At 40.1% G+C, this 15,698-nt stretch overlaps 1 protein-coding gene across 1 annotated transcript in view; it reads left to right on the top strand.

Annotated features, from left to right (window-relative positions):
- Window positions 1-14,973, top strand: part of GOLGA7 (golgin A7) — a 123,767-nt gene extending 108,794 nt beyond the window's left edge. Inside the window, exon 6 of the mRNA XM_053718127.1 lies at window positions 13,700-14,973. The gene's annotated coding sequence lies outside the window, so the exon portion shown is untranslated. The remainder of the gene's footprint in view (window positions 1-13,699) is intronic.
- The last annotated feature ends 725 nt before the right edge of the window (window positions 14,974-15,698 follow it).

The raw sequence follows: 15,698 nt of genomic DNA, 5'->3' as shown, positions 1-15,698 counted from the left end.
AAGGCTGACAGTATCCCCATGAGGGTAAGAGCTATAGAAGGGCATTACTAAGCTTGCATAAGGGGCTAATTAAAAAATGGTTGACACTGAGTTTTTGAATGTTTGTGGACTGGGAGTGCTGGCAATAACGTTTTTTGGCAACTTTATTGAGGGTACACTGGGCTTATTTTTTGGGTCTCAGAACCCACATGGCTAGCTTAAAACCGCTCTGGTGCGGTTCTTTGAGGCTGTAAAGACATCGAGTGAGATGGGCGGGGCCTATTTTCGCGCCTCAGATGCGCAGTTGTATTCACTTAGCAAGCTCCAACTCCGGAGGGCCCTTGTGGAAGTTTTGGGCCAAATCGAAGCTTTAACCCCATGTTTCCAATCCCTAAGGGCAGGTAGGCGCCACAGCAGGGCTGTGGCGAGGTGCTGGGGGTGTTTTTTCCGGATTTAGGCCTTATCAATCTGGTTTGCACAATAAAGGGTTAAATGTTAGTTTTTCTTGTGGGGCAAACTTAACTACACAAATTGAGTCTGCTATCAAGAAAGATTGGTGTATTTTAAAGCAGTTTTGCAGAACGTGTATGCTTTTTTTTCCTCTTAAAGGCTCAGTACTGTTTTTTTAAGATAATTTTTTCACTAAATAAAGTGTTTTCAAGCTTGTTTGTAGTCATTACTAGCCTGTTCAACATGTCTGACATTGAGGAAAGTCAATGTTCAATATGTTTAGAAGCCATTGTGGAACACCCACTTAGAATGTGTCCCTCATGCACTGAAAGGTCAATAAATTGCAAAGAACATATTTTAGCTACTAAAAGTATGTCGCAGGATGATTCTCAGTCAGAAGGGAATCCGGTTATGCCATCTAATTCTCCCCAAGTGTCACAACCATTAACGCCCGCACAAGCGACGCCAAGTACTTCTAGTGCGTCTAACTCTTTCACCCTGCAAGATATGGCCGCAGTTATGAATACTAACCTCACAGAGGTTTTATCTAAGCTGCCTGGATTGCAGGGGAAGCGCAGTAGGTCTGGTGTGAAAACAAATGCTGAGCCCTCTGACACTTTATTAGCCACATCCGATGTACCCTCACAATGTTCTGAGTTGGGGGTGAGGGATTTGCTGTCTGAGGAAGAGATTTCTGATTCAGGAAAGATATTCCCTCAGACAGACTCAGATATGACGACTTTTAAATTTAAACTAGAACACCTCCGCTTGTTGCTGAGGGAAGTTTTAGCGACTCTGGATGATTGTGACCCTATTGTAGTTCCAGAGAAATTGTGTAAAATGGACAGATTTCTAGAGGTTCTTGCCTACACTGATGTTTTTCCGGTCCCAAAGAGGATTTCGGACATTGTTACTAAGGAGTGGGATAGACCAGGTATTCCGTTCGCTCCCCCTCCTACTTTTAAGAAAATGTTTCCCATATCAGACACCATGCGGGACTCGTGGCAGACGGTCCCTAAGGTGGAGGGAGCTATTTCTACCCTAGCTAAGCGTACAGCTATACCTATTGAGGACAGTTGTGCTTTCAAAGATCCTATGGATAAAAAATTAGAGGGTCTCCTAAAGAAAATATTTGTTCATCAGGGTTTTCTTCTCCAACCTATAGCGTGCATTGTTCCTGTAACTACTGCAGTTGCTTTTTGGTTCGAGGCTCTGGAGGAGGCTCTTCAGGTTGAGACCCAGTTAGATGATATTCTGGACAGAATTAAGGCTCTCAAGCTAGCTAATTCTTTCATTACAGATGCCGCTTTTCAACTGGCTAAATTAGCGGCAAAGAATTCAGGTTTTGCCATTTCAGCGCGTAGAGCGTTATGGCTTAAGTCCTGGTCTGCTGATGTGTCATCAAAATCTAAGCTTTTAGCCATCCCTTTCAAAGGTAAGACCCTATTCGGGCCTGAACTGAAAGAGATCATTTCAGACATCACTGGAGGGAAAGGCCATGCCCTTCCTCAGGATAAGACAAATAAGATGAGGACTAAACAAAATAATTTTCGTTCCTTTCGAAACTTCAGAGGTGGTCCCTCTACCTCTTCCCCTGCCGCAAAGCAAGAGGGGAATTTTGCTCAATCCAAGTCAGTCTGGAGACCTAACCAGACTTGGAACAAAGGTAAACGGGCCAAGAAGCCCTCTGCTGCCACCAAGACAGCATGAAGGGGTAGCCCCCGATCCGGGACCGGATCTAGTAGGGGGCAGACTTTCTCTCTTTGCTCAGGCTTGGGCAAGAGACGTTCAGGACTCCTGGGCTTTAGAAATCGTAACCCAGGGGTATCTTCTAGATTTCAAAGATTCTCCTCCAAGGGGGAGATTCCATGTTTCTCAATTGTCTGCAAACCAGACAAAAAGAGAGGCGTTCTTACGCTGTTTAGAAGACCTATATACCATGGGAGTGATCCGCCCAGTTCCGAAAATATAACAGGGGCAGGGGTTTTACTCCAATCTGTTTGTTGTTCCCAAAAAAGAGGGAACCTTCAGACCAATTTTAGATCTCAAGATTCTAAACAAATTCCTCAGAGTCCCATCTTTCAAGATGGAGACCATTCGGACTATTTTACCAATGATCCAGGAGGGTCAATATATGACCACCGTGGACTTAAAGGATGCGTATCTACACATCCCTATCCACAAAGATCATCACCAGTTCCTCAGGTTTGCCTTTCTGGGCAAGCATTACCAGTTTGTGGCTCTTCCCTTCGGGTTGGCCACAGCTCCCAGAATTTTCACAAAGGTGCTAGGGTCCCTTCTGGCGGTTCTAAGGCCGCGGGGCATAGCAGTGGCGCCTTATCTGGACGATATCTTAATTCAGGCGTCGACACACGGACATCGTGTTGGCTTTTCTAAGATCTCATGGGTGGAAGGTGAACGTAAAAAAGAGTTCACTTATCCCTCTCACAAGAGTTCCATTCCTGGGAACTCTGATAGATTCGGTGGACATGAACATTTTTCTGACGGAGGTCAGGAAATCAAAGATTTTAATCACCTGCCGAACTCTTCATTCCATTCCTCGGCCGTCAGTGGCTCAGTGTATGGAGGTAATCGGACTAATGGTAGCGGCAATGGACATAGTTCCGTTTGCTCGCTTGCATCTCAGACCACTGCAACTATGCATGCTCAAACGGTGGAATGGGTATTATGCAGATTTATCTCCTCAGATACGTCTGGATCAAGAGACCAGAGACTCTCTTCTTTGATGGTTGTCACAGGATCATCTGTCCCAGGGAATGTGTTTCCGCAGGCCAGCGTGGGTCATAGTGACGACGGACGCCAGCCTATTGGACTGGGGTGCAGCCTGGAATTCCCTGAAAGCACAGGGTTTGTGGACTTAGGAGGAGGCTCTCCTCCCGATAAATATTCTAGAACTGAGAGCGATATTCAACGCGCTTCAGGGGTGGCCTCAGCTGACTTCGGCCAGATTCATAAGATTCCAGTCGGACAAAATCACGACTGTAGCATATATCAATCATCAGGGGGGAACAAAGAGTTCTCTAGCGATGATAGAGGTTACCAAAATAATTTGATGGGCAGAGACTCACTCTTGCCATCTATCAGCAATCTATATCCCAGGAGTGGAGAACTGGGAAGCGGATTTTCTAAGTCGTCAGACTTTTCATCCGGGGGAGTGGGAACTCCATCCGGAGGTGTTTGCACAATTGATTCAGCAATGGGGCACACCAGAATTGGATCTGATGGCGTCTCGTCAGAACACCAAACTTCCTTGTTACGGGTCCAGGTCAAGGGATCCTAAGGCAGTACTGATAGATGCTCTAGTACCCTGGTCGTTCAACCTGGCTTATGTGTTTCCACCATTTCCTCTCCTTCCTCGTTTGATTGCCAGAATCAAACAGGAGAGAGCTTCAGTGATTTTGATAGCACCTGCGTGGCCACGCAGGACTTGGTATGGAGATCTGGTGGACATCTCTTCCACCATGGACTCTGCCACTGAGACAGGACCTTCTGATTCAAGGTCCGTTCCAGCATCCAAATCTAGTTTCTCTGCGGCTGACTGCCTGGAGATTGAACGCTTGATTTTATCCAAGCAGGGTTTCTCTGAGTCGGTCATAGATACCTTGATTCAGGCTCGAAAGCCTGTCACTAGGAAAATGTATCATAAGATATGGCGTAAATATCTTTATTGGTGCAAATCCAAAGGCTATTCATGGAGTAAGATCAGGATTCCTAGGATTTTGTCCTTTCTCAAAGAAGGATTGGAGAAAGGGCTATCAGCTAGTTCCTTAAAGGGACAGATATCTGCTTTATCAATTTTACTGCACAAGCGTCTGGCAGATGTTCCAGACGTTCAGTCGTTCTGTCAGGCTTTAGTTAGAATCAAGCCTGTGTTTAAACCTGTTGCTCCGCCATGGAGTTTGAATTTAGTTCTTAAAGTTCTTCAAGGGGTTCCGTTTGAACCTATGCATTCCATAGATGTTAAGCTTCTGTCTTGGAAAGTTCTGTTTTTAGTTGCTATCTCTTCGGCTCGAAGAGTTTCTGAACTATCTGCATTGCAATGCGACTCGCCTTATCTTGTTTTCCATGCTGATAAGGTGGTTTTGCGTACCAAACCTGGATTCCTTCCTAAGGTTGTTACTAATAGGAATATTAATCAGGAAATTGTTGTTCCTTCTCTGTGTCTTAATCCTTCCTCTAAGAAGGAGCGTCTGTTGCACAACTTGGACGTGGTTCGTGCTTTGAAGTTTTACTTGCAAGCGACCAAAGATTTCTGTCAAACATCTTCTTTGTTTGTTGTCTATTCTGGAAAACGTAGAGGTCAAAAAGCTACGGCTACCTCTCTGTCTTTTTGGCTGAAAAGCATCATCTGTTTGGCATACGAGACTACTGGACAGCAGCCTCCTGAAAGAATTACAGCTCACTCTACTAGAGCGGTGGCTTCCACTTGGGCTTTTAAAAATAATGCTTCTGTTGAACAGATTTATAAGGCTGCGACTTGGTCTTCGCTTCATACCTTTTTCCAAATTTTACAAATTTGATACTTTTGCTTCTTCGGAGGCTATTTTTGGGAGAAAAGTTCTTCAAGCAGTGGTGACTTCTTTTTCGCCATCTGTCTTGTCCCTCCTGTTCATCCGTGTCCTGTAGCTTTGGTATTGTATCCCACAAGTAAAGGATGAATCCGTGGACTCGTCGTACCTTATATAAGAAAAGTAAATTTATGCTTATCTGATAAATTAATTTCTTCTATGGTACGACAAGTCCACGGCCCACCCTGTCATTTTAAGACAGATTATATTTTTTGATTTTAAACTTCAGTCACCTCTGCACCTTTTAGTTTCTCCTTTTTCTTCCTGTACCTTCGGTCGAATGACTAGGGGGTGGAGCTAAGGGAGGAGCTATATAGACAGCTCTGCTGTGGTGCTCTTTGCCAATTCCTGTTAGCAGGAGGACCACAAGTAAAGGATGAATCCGTGGACTCGTCGTACCATAGAAGAAATTAATTTATCAGGTAAGCATAAATTTACTTTTTACGACACCCCCTCCCTTAACTCAGAACTCTGTAACACTTTGTCATTTTAACCATCCTGCATTTTAAGATATAATCTGTAAATTTAATTGAATTGGTCAGAATTGCTTCAGACTTGAGGAAGAGAGGAATCTCTCAAATGCTTTTCTACTTGTAAATGTATTGCTAGTCCAATAAAAAATAGAAAATGATTATTACTCAATGCAATACTCTTGTTGTTTTGGTGTGTATGAATGCTTTTCTGATTACAGTAGTGTACTAGATTTTTGATCCTACCATGTTTAAGCTGTATTATGACATGCAAATATTGTAAAAATTACGCAAAACATTGTTTCCACTTTGGTCCCCTTTCCTTTTCAAGCTACCCAATTTTTCAGATGCAAATATACAATTATTCCGAAATCCAAACTATTCTTGGTACAAGCAGGTTGGATAAAGGGTTTTGTACCTGTAAAATATATATATATATATATATATATATATATATATATATATATATATATATATATATATATATATATATATAATCTGCAACATAGGACTGCACTCACTGGATTTATGTAAAAAATCTCTTTAATTAGGTAACGTTTCGGAGCACGCAGGCTCCTTCCTCAGACCAATACAAAACATGCAACTAAACACTGTGTCTTATAAACATATTGTGCCCCACCCACCACCAAATTAACTGTGAATTGCGCCAAAACTGGGGTTGTCATAGTGATAACCCCTAACCCCCACAGTGTTACCATACTACTAATCAAACAATTCCTAGGATAATTCATAAAAGCTTCAAAGTTGTATAGGTGGTACAATAAATGCATGAGCCACAAAAAGTGCCTATTACTACATGTAAAGCTAGACATCCATGTGTTCCAGTACATACATAAATGGATTACTTAGATAAGAGATATATGACTGCCAAAACATTTCATATTGGTGTAAATTAGACCTTCATATGTGATATATAGACATATAGATATATATGGCAGTACAGCAGTGCATTACACATAGTCACATCGGTTATACATGTATTAGTCATTACATCAGAGTAGCACTGTGTAACCCTCTTATTGTGTTTGAACTGTGAGTTCATATTAACGTTTATGATATGCCGTTCCAACTAGGTGATAATGTATCTGTAGCTGATCTCTATTCAATCAAAATTAGGGACTCGTACTGTAAACCCTTAAAGCAGCATTATCACTCTTACCTTATGTATTACTTTATAATATGTCTGTATATATTGTGTTTTAAGGTCAGATTAGGCTCCCAATCTTCTGTAGGACAGATCGTTGCATGAACAAAAACGTAGCTACAAGAACGGGCCACTAGATTGTATTAGGCGCCCAGAGAAGCAGCTCCGGCGCCCGTACTGCTCATTAGCATAGCGCATGGCTAATTTACATAAGTTGATGACGTATGCGCGTGTATCTGCGCGTCGTCATGGTGACCCAGCAGGGCGTTTAGGCAATATGCGATCGTAACCGCTTGTGTTGCATCGTGTTAGCTATAGTCAAAGCCTTAATATGGGACACACTTAAAGGAATATTCCTTTAGCAAGGGCATACAAAATAAAAAATAAAGATTTAAAATTTATATTTCACACTGAGTGGGCTGAGAGCATCGTAATGGATGTATATATATGTGTGTGTCACCACTGTATTGCTGACATACATCTAAGTGTCTCATAAGGCTAACCACATTATGTATAAAGTTTGTACATATACTTTAAGTTAGGCACACTAAGTATGACAGAGAGACCTTATCCCCTGTAATGTTGATAACAAAAATAATCAAGTAGCAATCCATAGAAATGCAGAAGGCTGTGTAAATCTTTGTAGCCTATTCAACAATAAAACAGCCATAGGGTTAGACTACGTGTGGGGTCAGTTCAGATAGAACTGAAAGTTTTTTTACATTAACACATATGTGTATACAAATGTTTAATAATAGTACCGTCTAGGACCTTGTGCCTGGACCCTCATGAGTCCATTCAGTAAAACCTCAAAATATATCATTGGTTTACTGTTATAAATGGCAATCAAAGTGACATCACATTCTCCCGAATAGCTTAGTATAGGTTTAGCAATATAGTGTTATTAGATTGTTAATGTCTTTAGGTAAAAAAAGTCTGTATCAGTCCTACTGAAAACAGATCCTGTGTTAGGTTGCCAGGAACAAACACAGTGTACTCCAACTAGTTCAAGAATACCATAGGTGTCCCATTAATACCCATATGTCACGTATTAAAGTGACCTGCTTCCATCACTAAGTAGCCAACACACAGGCCCATAAATGACACTTAAGTTGGACCCACCAAGTGTGTATCACACTAGGGCATATGAAACTCACTGGTTAGTTAACCAACTATAGTGTGTCCAGGCAGGTCCTGTACCTTATCTGTGCTCCGCTGGTCCAACATCATGACCTGACTTGTGTCCCACAATCGCGGGTGGAATGCACCAGGTGCCTCATCACAAGACCGGAATGTAAAGTAGCCATTATAGCTTAGTTTCAGAGGAAGCAGTGCCAGTCATTGGACATATTCAGGCCTTTGGGGTATAGGGTACCAAGTCTATGAATCAATCTCGCTTCCATCTGGAGTAGGGTTCTATCTCTGTCCCCACCTCGTTTGAGGGATGGAACGTGGTCAATCAAGATGAACCTTAAATCTGTTACTTTATGTTTGGCCATAAGGAAATGTCTTGCCACAGGTTGGTCCGAAGTTCCTTTATCCAGGGCGCTTCTTATGGCTGATCTATGGTTCGCCATTCTGAGACGTGCATTGTCTGTCGTTTTTCCTACATAAAATTGGCCACAGCAGCAACTCAATAGATAGATCACATGAGTCGTCGTACAGGTGATATAATGTCTTATTGTGTACTTTTGAGTAGTGTGTGGATGTCTAAACACTTTACATGGGATCATTCCACTGCAAGTTGTGCATCCCAGGCATCTGTAGCAGCCCTTTTTCTTTGTCATAAGCCATTGCTGTTTCATATAACATTGCTGTGGGTCTGTAGCCATGAGTAGATCCCTTAGACTCCTTCCACGTCTATACCCCATAATGGGGGGGTCCATATGTGTAAATGGTAAACTCTGGTCAGTCGCTAGGATCTCCCATCTATTTCTGATGTCCTGTGCCATCTTGTCTTTCCCTTTATTATAGGTGGTGGTGAATATCATCCTTTCCTTTTTGGTCTGTGCCAGACATTTAGACTGGTGATCCTCCTGAGTAATGATCTCATCAATGACACCCTGTATGAGCTCCATCTTGTATCCCCTTTGTAGGAACTTCTCTGTCATCATTTGTAGTTGTGGTTCATGGTTACTATTTTCAGTATTATTTCTTAATACTCGGATCATCTGTGACTTTATGATCGCCTTTCTGGTGTGTGGAGGATGGTTACTGGATGCCTCAAGAATAGAGTTTCGATCAGTTGGTTTGGTGTATAGAGTTGTGAATAGTTTGCCTCCTTTCTTATAGATTCTTAGATCTAGAAAGTCAATACTGTTCAGGTCATATTTCAATTCAAATTTAATTGGGGATTCAAGTGTGTTAAGTTGTACTACCCATTCCTTCAAGGATTCCTCCGTGCCCTGCCATATGAGGAAGACATCATCAATGTACCTTTTGAAATGTCTTATTGTATCAATATTGTATACATCTATGATATCACGCTCATAGCGCTCCATGTACAAGTTAGCGTAAGATGGGGCCATGTTCGACCCCATTGCTGTCCCCATAAGCTGTTGGTAGAACGTACTTTCAAAGCGAAAGTAGTTGAGGGTTAAACATTTCTCCAGTAACCCTCAACTACTTTCGCTTTGAAAGTACGTTCTACCAATATTGATACAATAAGACATTTCAAAAGGTACATTGATGATGTCTTCCTCATATGGCAGGGCACGGAGGAATCCTTGAAGGAATGGGTAGTACAACTTAACACACTTGAATCCCCAATTAAATTTGAATTGAAATATGACCTGAACAGTATTGACTTTCTAGATCTAAGAATCTATAAGAAAGGAGGCAAACTATTCACAACTCTATACACCAAACCAACTGATCGAAACTCTATTCTTGAGGCATCCAGTAACCATCCTCCACACACCAGAAAGGCGATCATAAAGTCACAGATGATCCGAGTATTAAGAAATAATACTGAAAATAGTAACCGTGAACCACAACTACAAATGATGACAGAGAAGTTCCTACAAAGGGGATACAAGATGGAGCTCATACAGGGTGTCATTGATGAGATCATTACTCAGGAGGATCACCAGTCTAAATGTCTGGCACAGACCAAAAAGGAAAGGATGATATTCACCACCACCTATAATAAAGGGAAAGACAAGATGGCACAGGACATCAGAAATAGATGGGAGATCCTAGCGACTGACCAGAGTTTACCATTTACACATATGGACCCCCCCATTATGGGGTATAGACGTGGAAGGAGTCTAAGGGATCTACTCATGGCTACAGACCCACAGCAATGTTATATGAAACAGCAATGGCTTATGACAAAGAAAAAGGGCTGCTACAGATGCCTGGGATGCACAACTTGCAGTGGAATGATCCCATGTAAAGTGTTTAGACATCCACACACTACTCAAAAGTACACAATAAGACATTATATCACCTGTACGACGACTCATGTGATCTATCTATTGAGTTGCTGCTGTGGCCAATTTTATGTAGGAAAAACGACAGACAATGCACGTCTCAGAATGGCGAACCATAGATCAGCCATAAGAAGCGCCCTGGATAAAGGAACTTCGGACCAACCTGTGGCAAGACATTTCCTTATGGCCAAACATAAAGTAACAGATTTAAGGTTCATCTTGATTGACCACGTTCCATCCCTCAAACGAGGTGGGGACAGAGATAGAACCCTACTCCAGATGGAAGCGAGATGGATTCATAGACTTGGTACCCTATACCCCAAAGGCCTGAATATGTCCAATGACTGGCACTGCTTCCTCTGAAACTAAGCTATAATGGCTACTTTACATTCCGGTCTTGTGATGAGGCACCTGGTGCATTCCACCCGCGATTGTGGGACACAAGTCAGGTCATGATGTTGGACCAGCGGAGCACAGATAAGGTACAGGACCTGCCTGGACACACTATAGTTGGTTAACTAACCAGTGAGTTTCATATGCCCTAGTGTGATACACACTTGGTGGGTCCAACTTAAGTGTCATTTATGGGCCTGTGTGTTGGCTACTTAGTGATGGAAGCAGGTCACTTTAATACGTGACATATGGGTATTAATGGGACACCTATGGTATTCTTGAACTAGTTGGAGTACACTGTGTTTGTTCCTGGCAACCTAACACAGGATCTGTTTTCAGTAGGACTGATACAGACTTTTTTTACCTAAAGACATTAACAATCTAATAACACTATATTGCTAAACCTATACTAAGCTATTCGGGAGAATGTGATGTCACTTTGATTGCCATTTATAACAGTAAACCAATGATATATTTTGAGGTTTTACTGAATGGACTCATGAGGGTCCAGGCACAAGGTCCTAGACGGTACTATTATTAAACATTTGTATACACATATGTGTTAATGTAAAAAAACTTTCAGTTCTATCTGAACTGACCCCACACGTAGTCTAACCCTATGGCTGTTTTATTGTTGAATAGGCTACAAAGATTTACACAGCCTTCTGCATTTCTATGGATTGCTACTTGATTATTTTTGTTATCAACATTACAGGGGATAAGGTCTCTCTGTCATACTTAGTGTGCCTAACTTAAAGTATATGTACAAACTTTATACATAATGTGGTTAGCCTTATGAGACACTTAGATGTATGTCAGCAATACAGTGGTGACACACACATATATATACATCCATTACGATGCTCTCAGCCCACTCAGTGTGAAATATAAATTTTAAATCTTTATTTTTTATTTTGTATGCCCTTGCTAAAGGAATATTCCTTTAAGTGTGTCCCATATTAAGGCTTTGACTATAGCTAACACGATGCAACACAAGCGGTCACGATCGCATATTGCCTAAACGCCCTGCTGGGTCACCATGACGACGCGCAGATACACGCGCATACGTCATCAACTTATGTAAATTAGCCATGCGCTATGCTAATGAGCAGTACGGGCGCCGGAGCTGCTTCTCTGGGCGCCTAATACAATCTAGTGGCCCGTTCTTGTAGCTACGTTTTTGTTCATGCAACGATCTGTCCTACAGAAGATTGGGAGCCTAATCTGACCTTAAAACACAATATATACAGACATATTATAAAGTAATACATAAGGTAAGAGTGATAATGCTGCTTTAAGGGTTTACAGTACGAGTCCCTAATTTTGATTGAATAGAGATCAGCTACAGATACATTATCACCTAGTTGGAACGGCATATCATAAACGTTAATATGAACTCACAGTTCAAACACAATAAGAGGGTTACACAGTGCTACTCTGATGTAATGACTAATACATGTATAACCGATGTGACTATGTGTAATGCACTGCTGTACTGCCATATATATCTATATGTCTATATATCACATATGAAGGTCTAATTTACACCAATATGAAATGTTTTGGCAGTCATATATCTCTTATCTAAGTAATCCATTTATGTATGTACTGGAACACATGGATGTCTAGCTTTACATGTAGTAATAGGCACTTTTTGTGGCTCATGCATTTATTGTACCACCTATACAACTTTGAAGCTTTTATGAATTATCCTAGGAATTGTTTGATTAGTAGTATGGTAACACTGTGGGGGTTAGGGGTTATCACTATGACAACCCCAGTTTTGGCGCAATTCACAGTTAATTTGGTGGTGGGTGGGGCACAATATGTTTATAAGACACAGTGTTTAGTTGCATGTTTTGTATTGGTCTGAGGAAGGAGCCTGCGTGCTCCGAAACGTTACCTAATTAAAGAGATTTTTTACATAAATCCAGTGAGTGCAGTCCTATGTTGCAGATTACTATGAATACTTACTGATCTGGCACCCTGGTTGGCGACTATTGGACATTGAGAGTGCAGATACACATGGAGGATATATATATATATATATATATATATATATATATATATATATATATATATATATATATATATATATATATATATATATATATATATAAAAAATTTTATGTAATGGGTAACAAAAATGATACATGTCCCTTTTTAACCTTTCGCGCCCTTTGTATGTTCTATGCCGCCCTAACTGCACTGTGCTTTAGCACCCTTAGTACATCATAGAACATCCTAGCCATTTGGCTTTACTGAAGCCATAGGCACTTCCTGAATGAGATCATGGGCTGGAGGGGAGTACCTAGCGTCATACTCTCCCCTGACACAATCCCTTCATTGAAATAACAATCATGTAATTTAAATTTTTACTTATTTGTTTACATCGGAACTTTGTTCCAATGTAGACAAGTCTGGGCAGGAAGGGGTTAAACAGTGTTTACTTCACAACATCCCTTGCTAGTTTTTTGCAGATTTTGATTGATGTTTGTTAAAGTAATTAACCCAAGTATTATGCAATAAATAGACAATACGAGGTTGTTTCCTAGGACTCTGAAGAAAGCAAGCACACACCACATAAAGCTTGTGTTCATTACACTGAGCTCGTTAGGGACATGAAACCCAACATTTTTCTTTTGTTTAGATATAAAGTTTTTTTAAAGCTTTCCCATTTACATCCATTATCAAACTTACTCTGTTCTTGTAATGTGCTTGTTTCTTGAGCCCTATATGACTAGTTTTTGCAAGAACACTTTCAGCAACGTTATACATTGTGCAATCTCTGCCGTCTAACACTCAAAAGTGTGTAACGTTGTTAAAAGCATTCTTTCAAAACTGCTGCAATATAGTGCACATTAGCTATCTAGGTATGCTTTCTCTAAAAAATACCATGAGAGCTAACTATATTTGATAAAAGAATAAACAAATTTAATTTTTATTGTATGCTCTATTTGAGTCCTGATAGAGAAATTTGGTTTCATGCTCCTTTTATAGAGAAAATTGATAAAATACGTAAATTCTCAATTATGTTGCACGATTATAAAGAGTAATTAAAGGATATTTTTCAAAATAGATTACTATGGGGTTTAACAATCCCTTAGAACCTAACCTTTTTGATCATTTTACATATAACTGTATAAACGAACACCTTTATCTTGTTCAGCTTACGTTTAACAGTGAAGTTGACTAATTATTGTTTTCCTTCCGTTTCAGAACTGGGAAGGTGAGTCATTGTATTCTCCAGCTATTTACTGCAAAGGCCGTCCTTCCCAACATTCCTTCAGTCTCCATTCCTGCGTCTGCAGCAATCCCTTTTATGGCTCTCACGTTGCCCCTTTCCTGTGCCAACCAGCTCGCTTATAGGATGCCCTGCTTCAATATGATTGGTTATTAAATATCATCTTGAGCTCGCAGGTGCACGTAGGTTCTCTATTGGATGCGAGGAAGAAGACCAAATTATAAAGAGAAGAAAAGAAAAAAAAAGAAGCAAAAGACATGTCACTCCTTTTGAACATTTGGGTTAGAGTGGTTGTGCCAATTCTTATTTGACTTTGTCTGTCCATATTAGTTTGAACAGTTCCTTGATGTGCCCATGTATTTTTAATTTATTAATATTTTTTCATGTGGGTTATTTTCTCTTCTAGAGGAAATTAAGTGTTTTTGGTAAAAGATGTGTAAGAAAGTTAATCAAAGTATCATGTATGTTGTAACGAGCATAAGAATAGAAAGAAATGTGGAGGAATCTTTTGATCTCAATTATTGTCCAAGTTCTTAACAAATGCCTGAATTTGTTTTTGGTTCACTGTACTTACTATGCAGCTGTATCTTCTTTTTCTTTTTTTTTTTTATGTTTTTCAGACCCGATTATTTGATACTTATTAAACTTTGTAGTCATTAGTTTTCAGTTTCTGCAATGTCCTAGATTAGTCTTGTTCTTTTAACTGTTTTATCACAATCCACCTCCAAGCACAAAATTATTTTGTAGATTAATTTTGTGTCTCCCTTTCTAAACAGGATGAATAAAAACATTTTGTTTCCCGGATCACAATATTTTGCCACAAATTTTAAAATAATGGTTAAAAAGCTTCCTACTATTTTTTTTGTTTTCTCTCCCTATGAATTGATGTCAATTTAATATACTGGCAGTAAATGGTTTTTCACATTGCATTCTCTTATGTTAGCAAATGTAAGCCTACTTCTATTTGTAGCCACTCATACAGAACATACTGGGCCAACAAGAGCAGGTGTAAGCCCAACTAGTAGATTTTAAAATTAATCTACTCAATGATCCATTAATAGCTCTGTCCTGTTTCTTGGCACAATTTGCAGGGAAGAGATGCTATGTGTTGCTATGCAGGATGTACAGTATTAAAACAAAGCCCTTTCCTGACGTTAAACTCACTCACCTTATGTATATTAAGTTCCTGTATCAAACTACTTGCTTTTCTGTATTGGATTTATTATGAATAAACGTAATTTATAACGAATTTATGTTGTACACTTTTTTTTTTTTTTTGCGTTTTGTATTATTGGAAAACAGAAAAAATTATCTGTAAAAACAGAACAGAGTGCAAAAAAGTGCACAGGGAGAACGATCTATGTGCAGATTAAACAGTAAAAAGTTTATTGAAAACGATGTAAAAAATGCACACTCACAAGTCTGCCTTCAGACATGAGGTATGTTCAAGCGTTGCTTCATAACTAGTACACAAACAACATTCCACATCCAGTGCTTCCTCCCTTTTTCTTCCCCCAAGATGATGAGGATTACTGTGGACGTATGTAGACAGACCGTAACTTGGCTTCTCACTACAAAATATCCCCACTAGGGTAATGCATGTAGCCTGGGGTCGGGATAACTGTCATTGAACTATGGTATTACAAATGGATCAATCTTCTGCTGACCATATATTTTCTGGATTTCAGAGTGAAACCTCATATTCCTCCCTTGAGGACATCACCACACCTGAAATATCCTTTGAAGTTACTGTCCATTCATCATGTTTAGATAAGCTTTTATGTAAAGAAGTCATCCAAGATGTGCTGAAACACTTCCAAAATTTAGGGTCTACTCACCTTTTTCTTGTTAAAAAAATGACAGTTCTTGGACCTTTGACGTCTGAACTGTTTTCTGGTAGTACAAGTTTCAAGATAAAATCCTTGCTCTTCAGTCTTGCCTCTGAAGGCATTTCTTTTATCAGTTATCCCCAAG

The sequence above is a fragment of the Bombina bombina genome, chromosome 6 (genome assembly GCF_027579735.1).
Source record: "Bombina bombina isolate aBomBom1 chromosome 6, aBomBom1.pri, whole genome shotgun sequence".
Lineage (NCBI taxonomy): Eukaryota > Metazoa > Chordata > Amphibia > Anura > Bombinatoridae > Bombina > Bombina bombina.
The sequence above is the reverse complement of the archived record's forward strand: the minus strand, read 5'-3'. Positions and strand labels throughout refer to the sequence as shown.